We start from the raw sequence: 21,721 nt of genomic DNA on the forward strand, positions 1-21,721 counted from the left end.
TCAATGAATGGGTATAGCTGCATATTTTCTATGAAGGATTGTCACAAGAATCAAAGAAGGCTCTAGATCACTCTTCAAGAGGCTCTCTTAATAAAAAGAAGACAATTGATGAGGCCACAGATGTCATAGAAACTATAGCCAACAATGAATACTTCTATGCCTCTGATAGAAGCACCAATAGAGGGGTGATGGAGCTGAATCACATGGATGCATTGCTAGCTCAAAACAAGCTAATCACTAAGCAATTGGCTGACCTCACCAAGTAGATAGAGAGGAATCAAGTTGCAGCAGTCAATACTCAACCACCAGCTCAAGAAGAGTTCAATGTAGAGGAAGGAGGTGATTGGGAGCAAGCCAATTAAGTTGGAAACTCATCAAGACAAGCCTATGATCTACACTCAAAAATGGTTAACTAACCAAAAATCTGCCTATCAATTTAGAAATATGTCACAGAGAGTTTAAATTAAAAATTACTGGGAGTTTTAAGTCCCAGGTCGTCTCCCAACGAGTTGCAGAAAGTGTGCTATTTTATTAATCAGATGTTCCAAGAAGTTGAGTTAAGTAAATTGGAAATTAAATTGAGGAAATTTAATTAATATGAATAAAAGCCTTGACTGGGAGTTGATTAGTTGGGATTTCTACTGTTGATGGAGTGATTTTAAGATTAATTTATAATTAATGGTTGTTCTGTTTGGTTATCCTTTACTAGGTAAAGGAAAGTCAAACAAGTTGGAATGCTAGATCTGTTCACAAATTGCAACCCACTTAGTTCAAAGGGATTGGTGTTAGTGATTAGATAACAATCCAATAGTTAACCCAATTACAATTTTTCTTTCAATCCTTCCAACTCAAGAGTTCCTTTCAATCAACTCCCCATCAAGTGAGGGAACTACTCACTCATTGTAAATAATAAATCCATAACACATGAAAGGGAATTAAAAGAAGACATGATTATTGGAATGGAAAATAAATTTAAATGGAAGAAATAACCCTTGTATTAAATAATCATGAAAGTATCCAAATGACAAAATTGAACAAAGCAAAGAACATGGAAGAATAAAACCAAGTTAAGAGAACGAACTAGGATGATGAAGTCTTGATGAGGAAATAACTCTTCTCAATGTTCCAATGCTAAGACCAATTGAAAATTAAAATTCTCAAAACATAGAGAGAAAAACCTAAGGGAGTAAAACTAGATCTAAAACTGTCTACTGTATAGAATGAATGCTGTCCTTTTGTTTCTGCATATTCTCTGGCTCTAGTCCGCTGTTCCGGGCCGAAAACTAGGTCGAAATAAGGTCCAAAATCGCCTCCAACGAATTCTGCAGATTATGCAGATCACACATGTCACGCGATCGCGTCATCCATGCGGACGCGTCATTCGCGTTTTTCCTTGCACGCGTTCGCGTCGTCCACGCTACCGCGTCGCTTTAGCTTTTCCAATCCGCGTGGCTGCGTGTGCCATGCGACCGCGTCACTTCCATTTTTGCTAGCTTCATTTCCAATCTCCAACTCATTTATGCCCTGTAAAGTCTGAAACACTCAACACACAGATCACGACATAGAATGGAATAAAGGAGAATTAAAAATAAATAATTAAAGTCTCTAGGAAACAGTTTTCAAACATGTAATAAATTCAGGAAGGAAATCTAAATGCATGCTAATTTAATGAATAAGTGGGTAAGGATCATGATAAAACCACACAATTAAACACAATATAAACCATAAAATAGTGGTTTATCACCCTAGTTGGAAGAACCACCCAAACTTTGGGTGGGAAAACCAGCAAAACCAAAACCAAGACCAGAGACCTCAAAACTCCAACCATTACCATAATTCCATTTACCAACAATCCAATCAAATACCATACCAAACCCCACACAACAACTCTTTCCAGCCTGCATATCAAGCCCAAAATAGCCATTCTCAGTCTCCAAATTCCAATCTACCATCGCCATCTGAGGATAGACTATCCCGAATTAAGGCCTTGCTTGGAGATCTATGCAAGAAGGTTCAAGACAACAAGGCATTCAAGAATGAAGTAAGGTCTAATATAAAGAATCGGGGAGATACCATCAAGAAGCTTGAAGCTCAAGTAGGATACCTCTCTCAGCAAATTCCTAAGCCTACTGACAGCTTTCCAAGTGATACTGAGAAGAACCCAAGAGAAGAGACCAAGAATGTGAGATGGGAAGAATGCAAGGCGATCACTCTAAGAGATGAAGAAATTTTGGAGGAAGAAATTAGCAAGCCATCAGAGCATACTCAAGGAGTTCCACAGGAGATCCTAGAAGAGAAAGAACAAGGAGTCAACCATGCACAAATGAAGGAATCAATGGGGAAGGAAATCCTGAAACCATATATACCAAAGGCACTATTTCCTCAGAGGCTCAGGGGTGGTGAAAAAGAGAGGACATATTCTAGATTCCTAGATACATTCAAGTCTATCCATATCAACATTCCCTTCATTGAAGCCCTTCAATAGATGCCATCATATATCAAATGCATGAAGGAGTTGCTAACCAAGAAAAACCTATTGAAGGGTGGAAAAATAGTAGTGATGAATCAAGAATGTAATTTACAATTTCAATTTCCAATTCCAGAGCTATGAATAGCTAAACTCCATTTCATTGGGTTAGGGAGCTCTGTTGTGATTCAATGGATCATTTGTAATTTTCATTCTTCTTCTTTCTTTTCTCTTGATTTGCTTGAAAGCTTTCAATCTTCATCCAATTGAGCAATTGTCTCGGGACAGAAATTGTTCATATTTGGATTTCCTGTAAACCTTGGAAGAGGAATGAGGAAATCATGCTAGAAATATTTTCTCACATCGGATTAGGTTGGGGGTTGGATGGATATAGTGACATGTAATCCTACCAATACTTTGATCTATGAAAGTGTATGGTATAATCAGTGACCAAACTTCGTCTCTTCCCATGAGTAATTAGATCAAGGAATTGGGAAATTGTTCAAGCTTAGAGAGATTGGATTGCCAAGGAATTGGGATTCAATCACCTAAGATTGCCAAGAGATCAATGAATGCATTGATTGAGGAAGATATGAGAATGAATTTGATTCGGAGAATGCAGCATCTCCTAAGCCCAATGAATCCCCCATTTCTGATCTTTTCCATTCTCTTTAATTTTGCTGTTTACATTTATGCTTAATCACCCCATTCCCATTTAAATTCCTGCAAGTTTAATTTTCTGCAATTACTTTCTGCAATTTACATTTAGCTCCTTTACTTTCAGTCATTTACATTTCTTGCAAATTATGTTTTCTGCCATTTTACTTTCTGCAATTCCCATTTCAAATCTGTTCAGTTCAACTAGAACAATCCTCTAATTAAAGTTGCTCAACCAATCAATCCCTATGGGATTCGACCTCACTCTATTGTTAGTTTTTACTTGACGATAATTCGGTATACTTGCCAAAGGAAATTTGTAGTGATACAGATTTTCGTGCATCAACGCATCGCCACCAATTTTCCAAAGCTTTATTCTCACGTCCCTTCCACTTGTGCATGCTTCCTTTCCATCTTCTAGGCCATCCTTGCCCTATAGATCCAAAATCCACTTAACAAACACATCACGACATCAAATGGTAATAGAAGAGGATTAAAATTTGGCATTTTTAGCGTTAAAGAAGCATGTTTTGAACCATGAAGAAAAAATAGGAAGGAGACACAAAACTATGCGATTTATATGAATAAGTGTGACAAATATTGATAAAACCCCCCAAATTCTACGCAAGATAAACCACAAAATTGGGGTTTATCACTAACCCTCAAGGGTCAGGGGCAGGAATTCTTCTAGAGGACCAAAATAGAATAGTTTTAGAGCATTCTCTACGCTTTTCCTTCAAGGCCAACAACAATTAGGACGAATATGAAGCACTTATTGCTGGCGTAAGGTTAGCCATTGAATTAAACATTTCAGTAATAAAGGTACACTATGATACTTTACTGGTAGTACAACAAGTAAATGAAGCTTTTCAAGTAAAAGATCCTATAAATACTTAGATATTGTCATAATACTAATAGCTCATTTTTCAAAATTTGAAATATCATCATATTCTCAGAGAACAAAATCACTGAGTAGACATCTTGTCAAAGCTCGCTAGCACACAATCACATAACACTACTGTTCATACCTTGGACCGAGCTATAAGGTCTGGGTCGGACGAAAACAAAGTGACTGATCTCTTTAAAGGTTTGTCCACTGCCGACCTTTTCATAAAGAGATAAGACAAATCGCCACAGAGGCCCAAAGAGGCCCACGGTAAAAGAACCACGCCCACTAGAAGGCGGTTAGCCAAAGATAATGATCTCACTCACAAAAGGTAAATATAAGATAACAAACTTATCTCAAAGGAAGATCACTAAACACTATTACAAATACACTGGAGTACCCAGGTATAACTCATACTCCAATTATACAAAAAACCTGCCTAAAGCCAGTACTGACTGTTCATACCCTGGACCGAGCTATAAGGTCCGGGTTGGAAGAAGACAAAGCGACCGACCGCTTTAAAGGTTGGTCCACTGCCGAACTCTTCATAAAGAGCTCGGACAAATCACCACAGAGGCCTAAGGAGGCCCACGGTAAAAGAACCACCGCCCACTAGAAGGCGGTTAGCCAAAGATAATGATCTCACCCACAAAAGATAAAGATAAGATAACAAACTTATCTCAAAAGAAGATCGCTAAACACTACTATAAATACCCTGGTGCACCCAGGTATAACTCATACTCCAATTCTACAAAAAACCTGCCTAAAGCCCGTACTGACTTAAGCATCAAAGTGTCTTGCAGGTACCACCACCCACCGATGATCGAGGACTAAGCAACTCCGCTACAACAAGTCGAACGCGACAGCTATAACCAGACTAGAAGGTTTCACCCGAGATCGACCACCCTGTTTCAGGTAACCCTCAGAACATTGCCGCCACTGCCGGAGAACCCTATAAGTCATTCCAAAACACCATGGTAGACAACGACCACACTTCCGGATTGGAAAACGGTACACCGAACACAGAAATCAAAGATACCATCTGTGACCAGCAAAATCGCCTTAAACAACTTGACCAAGGAGCCAAGAGACAATGAGAAGCCGAGCGGGATCTGCGAAGAGAAACAAGACGGTGTAGAGAGCAGGAAGAGAAACTCCAAAAGCTCAAAGCCAACCTCAAAGCTAAAGCTACACAATCCAATCGTGAAGCTAGCCCCCACAGAAAGCAAGACCCGTTCACGAAGGAAATCATGAAAGCTAAAGTTCCAAAGGAATTTAAAGCTCCTGACATGACCCCAAATTATGGAACATTGGATCCCAGCACCACCTCAGCAACTTCAGGAGCCGGATGTATCTCACAGACGCCTTAGACGCCACCCGCTGTAAAGCCTTCCCGACTACCCTCACCAAAACAGCTATAAAGTGGTTCGACAGTCTACCACCAAGATCAATCACGAGCTTCAATGACCTCGCCAAAAAATTCCTAGCTAGGTTCTCCATACAAAAGGATAAAGCCAAAGATGCTCCAAGCCTGCTAGGGATTAAGCAGAGAGATTAGGAAAGCCTCCGAAGCTACATGGAAAGGTTCAATAAAGCATGCCTCGACATACAGAGCCTCCCCACAAAAGCAACTCTCATGGACTCATCAACGGTGTACGTAAGGGACCCTTCAGCCACTCCATATCTAAGAAGCACCCTACATCAACATGGAGGAAAACTTCTGACTAGGGGAAACCTCCAAAGCCGGGTTCTCCTACCTAACTCGGGATAAAGATAAAGAGTCAAGAAAAAAGTAAGACCAATCCATAGAGAAGCCCAGGAAATACCATAACTATACCCCTCTTCGGGTATCCTTAGTGGACGTCTACCGGGAAATATGCAACACAGAAAAGATCCCACCACCCTGCCCAATTAAACACAAAAGGGGAGGAAGTCGGATCGAGTACTGCGAATACCACAGAATCTACGGGCACCCTTCTAACGAATGTTACGACTTGAAGAATGTCAAAGAAAAACAGGACCGAGAAGGACGACTAGATCGATACCTTGCCAATAGAACTGACGAGCCAAAAAAGAGAAGGAGGGACGAAGAGGGCGAACGAGCTGAATGTCCCCCTCACACCCCGGAAAGGCACGTTCATATGATCAACAGAGGATTCACAGGAGGAGAAATCTCCAAATCATCCCGCAAAAGACACCTTAAAGAAATATACAATGTCAATGAAGGGGTGGTGCACGAAATTGTGATTCACACTTTTCACAACTCCGCACAACTAACCAGCAAGTGCACTGGGTCGTCCAAGTAATACCTTACGTGAGTAAGGGTTGATCCCACGGAGATTGTCGGCTTGAAGCAAGCTATCGTCATCCTGTAAATCTTAGTCAGGCGGATTCAAATGGTTATGGGGTTTTGATAATTAAAAGATAAATAAAACATAAAATAAAATAAAGATACTTATGTAATTCATTGGTGGGAATTTCAGATAAGCGTTTAGAGATGCTTTGTTGCTTCTGAACCTCTACTTACCTATTGTCTTCTTCCAATCATGCGTGCTCCCTTCCATGGCAAGCTGTATGATCCTTTCGGATGAAAAATACCAGGTACGATCTCTGTACGGCTAATCAACTGTCGAATTTCTTGTCTCGGATGAAAAATACCATGTACAGCTACCGCACAGCTAGTCATCTGTCGGTTCTCAGTAGCTTCAGAATAGTATCTCTCTATCCTTTTGCACACAGTCACTGTGCCTAACATTCTCAAGTTTGAAGCTCATCACAGTCATCCCTTCCCAAATCCTACTCGTAATACCAGTGACAAGGTTTATACTTTTCGAATCTCAGGAATGCTGCCAATGGTTCTAGCCTACACCGCGAAAATACTAATCTCACGGACTCGGTCCGTGTATTAGATACCCAAGAGAATATACTCCGGCTGTCGTCCAATGACTACGTTGAACATCATATAGACCGCTTGTGGTTGTCAGGCACGCGGATCTTGGCTAAGCGAGTAACGAAAATAGGTGGTGATTATCAAGGGTCACCTCTTCATTTTGACTTAACTGAATTAACCATGAGAGTATATCTTGGAGAAGAAGTAGGCATGAATTGAAAGAAAAACAATAGTACTTGCATTAATTCATGAAGAACAGCAGAGCTCCACACCTTAATCTATGAAGTGTAGAAACTCCACCCTAGAAAATACATAAGAGAAAAGAGGTCTAGGAATGGCCATGAGGCAAGCCTCCAAACGTGAAAATAATGGTTTCCAAAGATGATAGATGATCATCCAGTCCGATTACAATAGTAAAAAGTGCTATTTTTACTAAACTAGTTACTAGGGTTTACAGAAATTAAGTAACTAAGTGCAGATAGTGCCGAAACCCACTTCCGGGGCCCACTTGGTGTGTGCTTGGGCTGAGCATTGAAGCTTTCACGTTCATAGGCCATTCTTGGAGTTAAACGCCAGCTTGGGTGCCAGTTTGGGCGTTTAACGCCAGTTTTGGTGCCAGTTCTGGTGTTTTACGCTAGAAAGTTTTTGGCTGGCGTTTAGCACCAGTTTGGGCCATCAAATGTCGGGGAAAGTATAGACTATTAAATATTGCTGGAAAGCCCAAGATGTCTACTTTCCAATGCAATTAAGAGCGCACCAATTGGGCTTCTGTAGCTCTAGAAAATCCACTTCGAGTGTAGGAGGGTCAGAATCCAACAGCATCTGCAGTCCTTTCTCAGCCTCTGAATCAGATTTTTGCTCAGGTCCCTCAATTTCAGTCAGAAAATACCTAAAATCATAGAAAAATACACAAACTCATATTAAAGTCTAGAAATATGATTTTTGAATAAAAATTAATAAAAATATAATAAAAAGTAACTAAAACATACTAAAAACCATGTAAAAACAATGCCAAAAAGGGTATAAATTATCCGCTCATCACAACACCAAACTTAAATTGTTGCTTGTCCCCAAGCAACTAAAATAAAATAGGATAAAAAGAAGAGAATATACAATAAGTTTCAAAAATATCAATGAAGATTAGTTTCAATTAGATGAGCGGGACTAGTAGCTTTTTGCTTCTGAACAGTTTTGGCATCTCACTTTATCCTTTGAAGTTCAGAATGATTGGCATCCATAGGTACTCAGAATTCAGATAGTGTTATTGATTCTCCTAATTCAGTATATTGATTCTTGAACACAGCTACTTTATGAGTCTTGGCCATGACCCTAAGCATTTTGTCTTCTAGTATTACTACCGGATACATAAATGCCACAGACACAAAACTGGGTGAACCTTTTCAGATTGTGACTCAGCTTTGCTAGAGTCCCCAGCTAGAGGTGTCCAGAGTTCTTAAGCACACTCTTTTTGCTTTGGACCACGACTTTAACCGCTCAGTCTCAAGCTTTTCACTTGACACCTTCACGTCACAAGTACATGGTTAGGGACAGCTTGATTTAGCCGCTTAGGCCAGGATTCTATTCCTTTGGGCCCTCCTATCCACTGATGCTCAAAGCCTTGGATCCTTTTTACCCTTGCCTTTTAGTTTAAAGGGTTATTGGCTTTTTGCTCTTGCCTTTTGGTTTAAAGAGCTATTGGCTTTTTCTGCTTGTTTTTCTTTTTCTTTCTTTTTCTTTATTTTTTGCCAATTTTTTTTTATATTTTTTCGCAAGCTTTTGCTTTTCACTGCTTTTTCTTGCTTCAAGAATCAATTTTATGATTTTTCAGATTATCAATAACATTTCTCCTTTTTTATTATTCTTTCAAGAGCCAACAATTTTAACATTCATAAACTTCACTATAAAAAATATGCACTGTTCAAGCATTCATTCAGAAAACAAAAAGTATTGCCACCACATCAAAATAATTAAACTATTTTCAAGATAGAATTCGAAATATACGTACTTCTTTTTCTTTTTCAGAAAACTTTTTCATTTAAGAAAGGTAAAAGATTCATGGAACAATCATGACTTTAAGACATAGACACTAAACACTAATGATCATGTAATGAAGACACAAACATAGTCAAAACATAAAGCATAAAAACCAAAAACAGAAAAGAAAATAAACAAGGGAATTAAAGAACGTGTCCACCTTAGTGATGGTGGCTTCTTCTTCCACTTGAGGAACCAATGGAGTTCTTGAGCTCCTCTATGTCTCTTCTTTGCTTTTGTTGCACCTCTTCCTATAGGTTTCTCCGGCCTTAGGTGCCATTAGTGGTTATGGAAAGCAAAAAGCTGAGCTTTTCCGCACCAAACTTAAAGGGTTTTCTCGTTCTCGAGCAAAAGTGGATAGAAGGGAGTAGAAGAAGAATGGTGCAATTAATTTTGAAAACTTATTATTTTATGCAAGAAAAATAATAAAAGAGTTGAAAAGAATTTGAAAAGATAGGTAAGTTTTGAAAATATTTTGGAAGGATTTGAAAAGAATTGGAGAAGAATTAAAAAGAATTGGAAAGATTATTAATTTTTGAAAATAGAAATTGAAAGATGAACGTTTAAAATATGTTTGATGCAAAAAATTATGAATTAAAACATGAAAAATTGAAAAAAATCGAATTGGAAACAAAACTACCTCCCTTGTGTCATCCTGGCGTTAAACGCCCAGAATGGTATCCATTCTGGCGTTTAACGCCCACTTGACTGCCATTTTGGGCGTTTAACGCCCAGCCAGGTACCCTGGCTGGCGTTAAACGCCAAGAATCCTTCTTTGCTGGGCATTTTTCTGAACGCCCAGAATACTGCCATTTCTGGCATTAAACACCCAGAATGCTGCCCATTCTGGCGTTTAATGCCCAGAATACTGCCTGCATGGGCGTTAAACGCACATTTTGCTATCCTTAATGGCGTTTAAACGCCAGTAAGCCTGTCCTCTAGGATGTGCTATTTTTGATGTTGTTTTTGATTCCGCTTTAATTCTGCAGCTATTTTTATGACTCCACATGATCATCGACCTAAAGAAAACATAAAATAACAATGGAAAACAAATAAATATAATTAAATAACATTGGGTTGCCTCCCAATAAGTGCTTCCTTAATGTCAATAGCTTGACAGTGAGCTCTTAGAGAGCTTCACAAAAACACAAAGCATGATGGTGGCCTCCCAACAACAAACTTAGAGTTTGAATGTGAGGGCTCTGCTTGACTCTGTAATGAGAAAAGTTTTTCATGCTTCCTCTCCATGGTTACAAACGAAGATCCTTGAGCCTTAAACACAAGGTAGTCCTCATTAGGGAGCTCCTTAGTGGTCAGTGGACGTCCATTGAGGTATTCCTCACTGGAAATCACTGCCTCCTCCTCCTCTATAGGTTCGGCCACTTTGGATATATTGATGGCCTTGCACTCTCTCTTTGGATTCTCTTCTGTATTGCTTGGGAGAGTACTAGGAGGAGTTTTAGTAACTCTTTTACTCAGCTGACCCACTTGTGCCTCTAGATTTCTAATAGAGGACCTTGTTTGAGTCATGAAACTGTGAGTGGTCTTAGTTAGATCAGAGACTATGGTTGCTAAGTTAGAGAGGCTCTACCTAGAATTCTCTGTCTGTTGCTGAGATGATGATGGAAAAGGTCTGCTATTGTCAAACTAAATTCTCCCACCATTATTATTATTGAAGCTTTGTTGAGGCTTCTATTGATCCTTCCATGAGAAATTTGGATGATTTCTCCATGAAGGATTATAGGTGTTTCCATAGGATTCTCCCATATAATTCACCTCTTCCATTGTAGGATTCTCAGGGTCGTAAGCTTCTCTTTTAGAGGAGGCTTCTTTAGTACTGCTGGATGCAGCTTGCAATCCAGTCAGACTCTGAGAAATCATATTGACTTGCTGAGTCAATATTTTGTTCTGAGCCATTATGGCATTCAGAGTATCAACCTCAAGAATTCCTTTCTTCTGAGTCATCCCATTATTCACAGGATTTCTTTCAGAAGTATACATGAACTAGTTATTTGCAACCATCTCAATGAGTTCCTGGGATTCTGCAGCGGTTTTCTTCAGATGAAGGGATCCACCAGTAGAGTGGTCCAATGACATCTTAGATAATTCAGACAGACCATCATAGAATATACATAAGATGCTCCATTCTAAAAGCATGTCAGAAGGACACCTTTTGATCAATTGCTTGTATCTTTCCCAAGCTTCATAGAGGGATTCACCTTCCTTCTGTCTGAAGGTTTGGACTTCCACTCTAAGCTTGCTCATCTTTTGAGGTGGAAAGAATTTGGCCAAGAAAGCATTGACCAACTTTTTCCAAGAGTTCAGGCTTTTTTTAGGTTGTGAGCCCAACCATGTCCTAGCTCTGTCTCTTACAGCAAAGGGGAAAAGCATAAGTCTGTAGACCTCGAGATCAACCCCATTGGTCTTAACGGTGTCACATATTTGCAAGAATTCAGCTAAGAACTGATGAGGATCTTCCAATGGAAGTCCATGAAACTTGCAATTCTGCTGCATTAGAGAAACTAATTGAGGCTTAAGCTCAAAGTTGTTTGCTCCAATTGCAGGAATTGAGATGATTCTTTCATAGAAGTCAGAAGTTGGTGCAGTAAAGTCACCAAGCATCTTCCTTGCATCTCCACCATTGTTATTGGGTTCGGCTGCCATGTTTACTTCTTTTTCGAAAATTTTTGTAAGGTCCTCTCTAGAGTGTTGTGCTTTAGCTTCTCTTAGCTTCCTCTTCAGAGTCCTTTCAGGTTCAGGATTAGCTTTAACAAGGATGTCTTTATCCCTGTTCCTGCTCATATGAAAAAGAAGGGAACAGAAAAGAAGAGGAATCCTCTATGTCACAGTATAGAGATTCCTTTATGTGAGTAGAAAAATGGAAGAATAGAAGAATAAGAAGAGAGAGGAGATGAGAAGAATTCGAACACAGAGAGAGGGAGAGGGTTCGAATTATTAGTAGAAGAAAAGTGTTAGTAATTAAATAAAATAAATAGAAAGAGATGAGAGAGAGAGGTGATGTGTATTTTCAGAAAACGAATTCCAAACACACAAAACTCACCGGCAAGTGCACCGGGTCGCATCAAGTAGTAAAACTCATGTGAGTGAGGTCGATCCCACATGGATTGATGGATCAAGCAACTTTAGTGGGTGATTAGTTTAGTCAAGCTAACATTGAGTGATTTGAGTGACAATTGAAGCCAACAGAATGTAAATTTGCAGGAATTATAAAGTGCAGAAAGTAAAATTGCAAGTAACTTAAAGAGCAAGAAATGTAAATTACAAGAATCTTAAATGACAAGAAATGTAAAGTGCATCAAATGTAAAGGGGAGTGGGTGCTGGAAATTAAAGAAAGCAATAGATTAAGCAACTGGAAATATAAATTGCAGGAAGAATAAACCGAACTGGGTGTTGGGAGCAATATAAACAGAGAAGCAAATTGGAAGCAATGCAACAGAAAGTAAAATTTCTTAAAGACTTTAAAGACAGAAAGACTATGCTTAATTTTGCAGCAATTTAAAAGAAGATTGAAGATCTCAGGAGTGAAAGAGACTAGAAAACAAGTCTAGATCTCAAATCCTTCCTTGATCCAACAAGAACAATTGCAAGAGAAATTAAAGAAAAGTAAATTGCAGAAGCCAAGAGAAGGTGAAGCAGTAAACAGGAATGGAAATTCAATTGTGCAGAGAAAGTAAACAAGAAAATTCTCAAGGTGGGATTGAGACAGAATTTCCCCAATTCTCAACACCCAAGACTCAAGACAAGTGTAATTGAAATTGAAAACAAGAAAACTAAGAGGAAGAGAATTCAATTCTCCTTCCCCAAACTCAGAAACTCAGAACAATTCAAAATCCCAAAAGCTCTCCAAAAACTACCCAACAAAACTAAGAAGGAAAGCTCTCCTAAAACTTAAATCCTAAGCTATTTATACACTTTCTTCAAATGGTCTTCAAGCTTTGAATTGGGCCTTTGCTCTTGATGGAATTGGGTTGATAAAGGCCTTGGTTGATTGCTCTTGGAGTTGGAGAAAGATCCATTGTGAACCGGGTTGAAATCGTAAAAGTTTGAGTAAAAGTTTGAGTAAAAGTTTGAGGCAAACTTTTACTCAAACTTTTTATACCAGATGGCTTCACTTGCTGCTACCAACGTTTGGGCTAAAGTTTGAGGTCAAACTTTTGCTCAAACGTTGGCCCCCTTGTGTATATGTGTGGCGCCAACGTTTGCCGAAAAGCTTGAGGCAAACGTTGGCGCAAACTTTTCTCCTCCAGGGTGTGCAAGTGTGGCGCCAACGTTTGCCAAAAAGTTTGAGGCAAACGTTGGCGCAAGCTTTTCTCCTCCAGGGTGTTGGTTTTGTGATGCCAACGTTTGCCAAAAAGTTTGAGGCAAACGTTGGCTCAAGCTTTTCTCCCAAAAGTTTGAGCTAAAGTTTGAGGCAAACTTTTGCTCAAGCTTTTTTTCCTCTGGAGTGTTTTCAATTCTTCCAAAAGTTTGAGCTAAAGTTTGAGGCAAACTTTGGCTCAAGCTTTTTTTTCTCTGGCATGTTTTCAACTCTTCTAAAAGTTTGAGCTAAAGTTTGAGGCAAACTTTGGCTCAAACTTTTTGTTCTCTCTTGCTCCTAGCCATTCCTTCTTCCTTCAACCTTCTTCAAAACTCTTTTCACCTATCATCAATCAATCAAAACAATCAAAGCTATGCCCCAAATCATAAGATTGTGTTTCTTTCATAATATATGACAATTATATCACAAAATCTCATGAAAGTGCATTAATTCATCCATGGTTGATTGAATCAAAGGAAACATGGAAATCTACCCAATTGGCTTGCTTATGGCTTAAGAAAGTGCATAAAACCTATTGAAAATAAAAGAAAAAGCATAGAAAAACATGACATGGTGACATGTCATCAAGAGGGAATTCGCATATTAATTAAAAGAAAAGAAAAATATTTTTGTTTTTATTTTAATTATAAGTTAGAATTCGAAATTTAAGAAAAGAAATAAAAGCAAAGTGAAAAATAAATTAATTAATTGAAAAAATTTTTGAAAAATTTGTTAGTTAGTTTTCGAAAATTAGAGAGAGAGAAGAGTAGTTAGGTGGTTTTGAAAAAGATAAGAAATAGTAAACTTTTAAAATCAAACAAAAAGTCAAGTAGTTAATTGAAAAAGATTTGAAAATTTTGAAAAGATAAGAAGTTAGAAAAATATTTTGAAATTAAAATTTTGAAAAAGATATGATTTGAAATTTATTTTGAAAAAGATTAAGAAGGAAATTAAAAAGATTTGATTTTTAATTAAAGTTGATGACTTGACTAACAAGATACTAAAAGATATGATTTTAGAATTTTAAAGATTGAACCTTTCCTAACAAGAAAGTAACAAACTTGAAATTTTTGAATCAAAACATTAAATGTTAGCAATAATTTCAAAAATTATGAAGTAAAAATAAGAAAAAGATTTTAAAAATTTATTTTGAAGAATTTTCGAAAATATTAAGAAGAAAAATGAAAAAGATTTGATTTTGAAAAAGATTTGAAAAGATAAAAATTTTAAATTGAAATTTTGACTTGACTAATAAGAAACAAGTAAATTTTAAAATTTTTTGACTAAGTCAACCCAAAATTTCGAAAATTATGAGTGAAATATGGAAAAGATATTTTTTTGATTTTTTGAATTAATTGAGGAAAGAGAAAAACAACAAAATGACTCAAGACATAAAAATTTAAGATAAAAACAAATAATGCATGCAAGAACACTTTGAATGTCAAGATGAACACCAAGAACACTTTGAAGATCATGACGAACATCAAGAACATACTTTTGAAAATTTTTAAGAAAAGAAAGACATGCAAGACACCAAACTTAAAAATTTTTAATGTTTAGACACTATGAATTCGAAAATGCATATGAAAAACAACAAAAAAAACACAAAACAAGAAAATCACAGGATTAAACAAAGAAAATCATCAAGAATAACTTGAAGATCAAAGAACAACACAATGCATATATTTTTGAAAATTGCAGAAAAATTAAAACATGCAATTGACACCAAACTTCAAATTTGACACAAGACTCAAACAAGAAACACAAATTTTTTTTTGGTTTTTATGATTTTATTAAAAAAAAATTTTTGTATATTTTTTTTCCAAATTAAAAATAAAAAATGTAAACATAAAATAAAATTACCCAATCTAAGCAACAAGATGAACCGTCAGTTGTCCAAACTCGAACAATCCCCGGCAATGGCGCCAAAAACTTGGTGCACGAAATTGTGATTCACATTTTTCACAACTCCGCACAACTAACCAGCAAGTGCATTGGGTCGTCCAAGTAATACCTTACGTGAGTAAGGATCGATCCCACAGAGATTGTCGGCTTGAAGTAAGTTATGGTCATCCTGTAAATCTTAGTCAGGCGGATTCAAATGGTTATGAGGTTTTGATAATTAAAAGATAAATAAAACATAAAATAAAATAAAGATACTTATGTAATTCATTGGTGGGAATTTCAGATAAGCGTTTGGAGATGCTTTGTTGCTTCCGAACCTCTGCTTTCCTATTGTCTTCTTCCAATCATGCGTGCTCCCTTCCATGGCAAGCTGTATGATCCTCTCGGATGAAAAATACTAGGTACGATCTCTGTACGGCTAATCAACTGTCGGATTTCTCGTCTCGGATGAAAAATACCATGTATAGCTACCGCACGGCTAATCATCTATCGGTTCTCACTAGTGTTGGAATAGGATCTCTCTATCCTTTTGCACATTGTCACTGCGCCCAACATTCGCAAGTTTGAAGCTCGTCACAGTCAACCCTTCCCAGATCCTACTCGGAATACCATAGACAAGGATTAGACTTTCCGGATCTCAGGAATGCTGCCAATGGTTCTAGCCTATACCACCAGGATACTAATCTCACGGACTCGGTCCGTGTATTAGATACCCAAGAGAATATACTCTGGCTGTCATCCAATGACTATGTTGAACATCATGTAGACCGTTTGTGGTTGTCTGGCACGCGGATCTTGGCTAAGCGAGTAACGAAGATAGTGGGTGATTGTCACGGGTCACCCCTTCATTCTGACTTAACTGAATTAAGTACGAGAGTATATCTTAGAGAAGAAGTAGGCGTGAATTGAAAGAAAAACAATAGTACTTGCATTAATTCATGAAGAACAACAGAGCTCCACACCTTAATCTATGAAGTATAGAAACTCCACTGTAGAAAATACATAAGAGAAAAGAGTTCTAGGCATGACCGTGAGGCCAGCCTCCAAACGTGAAAATAATGGTTTCCAAAGATGATAGATGATCATCCAGTCCGATTACAATAGTAAAAAGTGCTATTTATACTAAACTAGTTATTAGGGTTTACAGAAATTAAGTAACTAAGTGCAGATAGTGCAGAAATCCACTTCCGGGGCCCACTTGGTGTGTGCTTGGGCTGAGCATTGAAGCTTTCACATGCATAGGCCATTCTTGGAGTTAAACGCCAGCTTGGGTGCCAGTTTGGGCATTTCATGCCAGTTTTGGTGCCAGTTCTGGCGTTTTACGCCAGAAAGTTTTTGGCTGGCGTTTAGCGCCAGTTTGGGCCATCAAATCTCGGGAAAAGTATGGACTATTATATATTATTGCTAGAAAGCCCAGGATGTCTAATTTCCAACGCAATTGAGAGCACGCCAATTGGATCTCTGTAGCTCCAGAAAATCCACTTCGAGTGCAGGAGGGTCAGAATCCAACAGCATCTGCAGTCCTTTCTCAGCCTCTGAATTAGATTTTTGCTCAGGTCCCTCAATTTCAGCCAGAAAATACCTAAATCACAGAAAAACACACAAACTCATAGTAAAGTCCAGAAATGTGATTTTTGAATAAAAACTAATAAAAATATAATAAAATGTAACTAAAACATACTAAAAACTATGTAAAAATAATGCCAAAAAGGTATAAATTATCCGCTCATCAAGGGGATAGGTCATCGGATCTCCCCACTATTTCTTTCACCAAAGAAGACGCTACGGGCATCCTTCCTTGGCATGATGACCCCGTAGTCATCACCATCATACTGGCTAATGCCAACCTCCATCGAACACTGATTGACCAGGGAAGCTCCGCAGATATGTTGTTCAAATCCGCCTTCGACAAGCTCGGCCTACAAGAAAAGGAGCTCAGAGCATATCCCAACAGCCTATTCCGGCTCAGAGTCGCCCTAATCCAACCCCTAGGATACATCCTGCTACACACGACCTTCGGAAAGGGAACCCGGTCTAGAACACTGAGCATAGACTACATAGTAGTCGACGTGAACTCCACGTACAATGCCCTTATAGGCTGGACAACCCTAAACCAGCTCGTCGCAGTAGTCTCAACTCCCCACCTATGCATGAAGTTCCCAACCCCAGAAGGCGTAGCCACCGTCAAAGGAGGCCAAAAACTCGCGCGACGCTGCTACAATGAAAGCCTGAACCTAAAGGGCAACCCTAGAGGAAAAGAAGCCAACACCATTAAACTCGGAGGAACCCGGGCTCGCAAAGAACTTCGTCCTCAACCGGAAGGCGAGACCGAAGAGGTCCAAATCGAAGATACCCGAGATAAAACAACAAACATAGGTGCAAACCTAAAGGAAGACCTAAAGGAGCTGCTAATAAAGTTCCTAAGGGATAATTCCGACCTCTTCGCATGAAAGGCCGCGGACATGCCCAGCATAGATCCCAGCTTAATGTGCTATAAACTGGCAGTGTACCTCGGATCTCGACCAGTGCAACAAAAGCGCAGGAAGCTCGGACCAGAGAAATCACAAGTCGTGGAGGAACAGGTGCAGGCCTTGCTAGATGCCGGGTTCATAAGGGAGGTCAAGTACCCACTATGACTGGCCAACGTTGTACTGGTCAAAAAGCCAAACGGAAAGTGGCGGATGTGTGTAAACTACAACGATCTTAATATAGCCTGCCCAAAAGGATCCCTATCCCCTCCCGAATATCGACACCCTGGTCGACGCCTCGTCCACTAGTAGAAAAATCACTTTTAGCGGCCATTTATTTTGTTTTTAGCAGAAATAAAAATTGCCGCTATTACATTTACCGGCAATTAGACATTAACCGTCTTATGCTCTGTCGCTAAAAGGGTTTAGCGGCAATTATAACCTTTGCCGGTAAAGACCATTTTAATTACCGCAAAAAGTATATAACTTTTAGCGGCTATTTTCTTGGAAATTTATATGGCTACCAAAAGTAATTCTAAAATTGGAATGTTATTCACATGTAGTGGCCATTACTATTGCCGCCAAAAAATTATTTTATCGGCAATTTGTATGACTACTAAAAATAATCCTAGAATTATAATGTTATTCACTTTTAGTTGCTATTACTATTGCCGCTAAAATTTTAAGACCCTTTTAAAAAACTCACTCTTTTAGAAATAACAACCTATCTTTTTTTCAAAAATTTCAAATTATTTTTACCAAAAATTATTATTATTATACATAATATAAATATACTAAAATTAATTACTACAAAATAAAATTTTTCATTCAATTCAAAAGGAGCTCACTGGCAAGAAAACGCCAGTAAGAGGTACAATTGGGCGTTAAATGCCCAAAAGAAGCTTCTACTGGGCGTTTAACGCCAGTAATGATACCTTTCTGGGCGTTTAACGCCAAACTTGCAGCATCCTGGGCGTTCAGAAAAACACCCAGTGACAAAAGATTTCTGGCGTTTAACGTCAGCCAGAAGCAACAGCTGGGCATTAAACGCCCAAAAGAGGCTACAGATGGGCGTTAAACGCCCAAAACAAGCAGCGGTTGGGCGTTTAACGCCAGGATTGTGGAGGGGAGGAAGTTTTTGTTCCCAACTTGATTTTTTTTCAAATTTTCATATTTCCATCCATACTTTCTTGCATAAACATGTTCCCATACTTTCATTTTTCAAACTCTTTTCCAAAAATACTAAAAATATCTTAATCCTAAAATTAAATCTTTCTCAATTCTTCTTCAACTTCTTTTCAAAACTTTTCAACTCATCAATATCTTTTTCAAATCTTCACAATATCTTTTTTAAAACAAATCTATCTTTTCCAAATATCTTTCATATCTTTTCAATTTTAAATTACATATTTTTTCCTATCATACTTATCTTTTACAAATCATATTTTCTATCATATCTTTTTCAAAAATTTTCGAAAACCCACCCCCTTCCCTTTAAATCCTCCTTCGGCCTCCCTCCTCTCCTCCACAATTCGAACTTGGCTCTCCCTATATCCCTCTCCTTTCCTTTCTTTTGCTTGAGGACAAGCAAACCTCTAAGTTTAGTGTGTTTATCTGTGATCACTAAGCCAATACTCACCAAGATCATGGCTCCTAAGGGAAAACAAACCACCTCAAGAGGCAAGAAAGAGAATATTCTAAAACCACTTTGGAATCAAGGGAAGTTCTTAACCAAAGAACATTCAGACCATTACTACAAAATAATGGGTCTAAGGTCAGTGATCCCAGAAGTTAAATTCGATCTGAAAGAAGACAAATATCTGGAGATCCAAGAGCAAATTTGAAACAGGAGCTGGGAAATCCTAGCTAATCCTGAGACAAAGGTGGAAAGAAACATGGTTCAAGAATTCTACTCTAATCTGTGGCAGACAGACAGGCAGAGAATAGTTGAAACCGCATTCTATGACTATCGAACTCTGGTCAAAGGGAAGATTGTTCACCTCCACCTTGACAAAATAAGAGAGATCTTCAAGCTGCCTCAACTGCAAGATGACCCGAACTCCTTTAATAGGAGAATGATGAGACCAAATAAGAGCTTGGACAAAATTCTAGAGGACATATGCCTCCCTGGAGCCAAATGGACAACCAACACAAAGGGTGTCCCAAACCAACTCAAGAGAGGAGATCTCAAACCAGTCGCCAGAGGCTGGTTGGACTTCATTGGGCGTTCTATACTGCCCACTAGCAACCGCTCTGAAGTCACCATCAAAAGAGAAGTGATGATTCATTGCATTATGTTGGGAAAAGAAGTGGAAGTTCATCAGCTGATTTCTTGTGAGCTTTACACAATTGCAAAGAAGAACTCCAAAGATGCCAAATTGGCTTATCCAAGCTTAATCTCTCTGCTATGTAAAGATGCTGGGGTAAAGATGGGAGTAGATGAGTATATCTCAGTTGAGCAACTAATCACCAAAAAGTCAATGGGAGGACAACAAGTGCAGGACGACCCCATCAAAAGGAGAGCACAGGAGTTTGTCCCGAAAATCCCTCAAATTGAATACTAGGGGTGCCTAGAAGTATCTATCACCAAGTTGTAAGAAGCTATGGATCAACTGAAGGAAGAACAGCAAAATCAAAACAGCATGCTCTGCAAACTGCTTAGGGAAGAAGAAGAGCAAGGGCGTGAACTGAAGGAACTGAAGTGCCAGAAGCTATCTCCTGAAGGGCCAAGCACCCCACAGACTAAAGAGGCATCTACCTCCCAAAATAAAGGTTGTTGAGTCCTAATCTTAACCTTAACTCTGGGATAATTATTCTTATTAGAAATCTACCTTAGAAGTTATATATGAGTAGTAGTAATTAGTATCTTTATTTTTAATTTTATCTCTAATTAAGCTATAATTTATTTTTCTCATCATCATTAAACATGAATAAAATATCAAATTTTTAGAATAAGGAGGCAATAATTTTTTTCAAGTCTTTAATAAGAAAAATTCAAATTATTTATATGTGGTGGCAATACTCTTTGTCTTCTGAATGAATGCTTGAACAGTGCATAATTTTGATAGTGGAGTTTATGAATGTTAAATCTGTTGGCTCTTGAAAGAATGACGAAAGAGGAAAAATGTTATTGATAATCTGAAATATCATAAAATTGATTCTTGAAGCAAGAAAAAGCAGCAAATATATATATATAGAAAGAAAAAGAAAAAGTAAGCAGCAAAAGCCAATAGCCCTTTAAACCAAAAGGCAAAGGGAAAAAAAGGATCCAAGGCTTTGAGCATTAATGGATAGGAGGGCCAAAGGAATAAAATCCTGGTCTAAGCGGCTAAACCAAGCTGTCCCTAACCATATGCTTGTGGCATGCAGGTCCAAGTGAAAAGCTTGAGACTGAGTGGTTAAAGTCGTGATCCAAAGCAAAAAGAGTGTGCTTAAGAACTCTGGACACCTCTAATTGGAGACTTTAGCAAATCTGAGTTACAATCTAAAAAGGTTAACCCAGTTATGTGTCTGTGGCATTTATGTATCCGGTGGTAATACTGGAAAATAAAGTGCTTAGGGCCACGGCCAAGACTCAGAAAGCAGCTGTGTTCAAGAATCAACATACTAAACTAGGAGAATCAATAACAATATCCGAATTCTAAGTTCCTATAGATGCCAATCATTCTAAACTTCAAAGGATAAATTGAGATGCCAAAACTGTTCAGAAGCAAAAAGCTACTAGTCCCGCTCATCTAATTAGAATTTAAGCTTCATACAGAAACTCTGAGATGATTTTGCCTCTTGATTTTCTTTTTATCCTATGTTATTTATCTAGTTGCCTGAGGACAAGCAACAGTTTAAGTTTGGTGTTGTGATGAGCGGATATTTTATATGCTTTTTGGGGGTGATTTCATGTAGTTTTTAGTATGTTTTAGTTAGTTTTTAGTATATTTTTATTAGTTTTTAGGCAAAATTCATATTTCTAGTCTTTACTAGGAGTTTGTGTACTTTTCTATGATTTCAGGTATTTTCTGGCTGAAATTGAGGGATCTGAGCAAAAATCTGATTCAGGCTGAAAAAAAGACCGCTGATGCTGTTGGATTCTGACCTGCT

General features: G+C 38.2%; 1 non-coding gene across 1 annotated transcript; it reads left to right on the forward strand.

Annotated features, from left to right (window-relative positions):
- Positions 1 to 11,085: 11,085 nt before the first annotated feature.
- On the forward strand, positions 11,086 to 11,193 carry LOC112752562 (small nucleolar RNA R71). The gene has a single exon (XR_003176993.1). It is a non-coding gene; the product is annotated as a small nucleolar RNA R71 (small nucleolar RNA).
- The last annotated feature ends 10,528 nt before the right edge of the window (positions 11,194 to 21,721 follow it).

The sequence above is a fragment of the Arachis hypogaea genome, chromosome 15 (assembly GCF_003086295.3).
Source record: "Arachis hypogaea cultivar Tifrunner chromosome 15, arahy.Tifrunner.gnm2.J5K5, whole genome shotgun sequence".
In the NCBI taxonomy this organism is placed as follows: domain Eukaryota; kingdom Viridiplantae; phylum Streptophyta; class Magnoliopsida; order Fabales; family Fabaceae; genus Arachis; species Arachis hypogaea.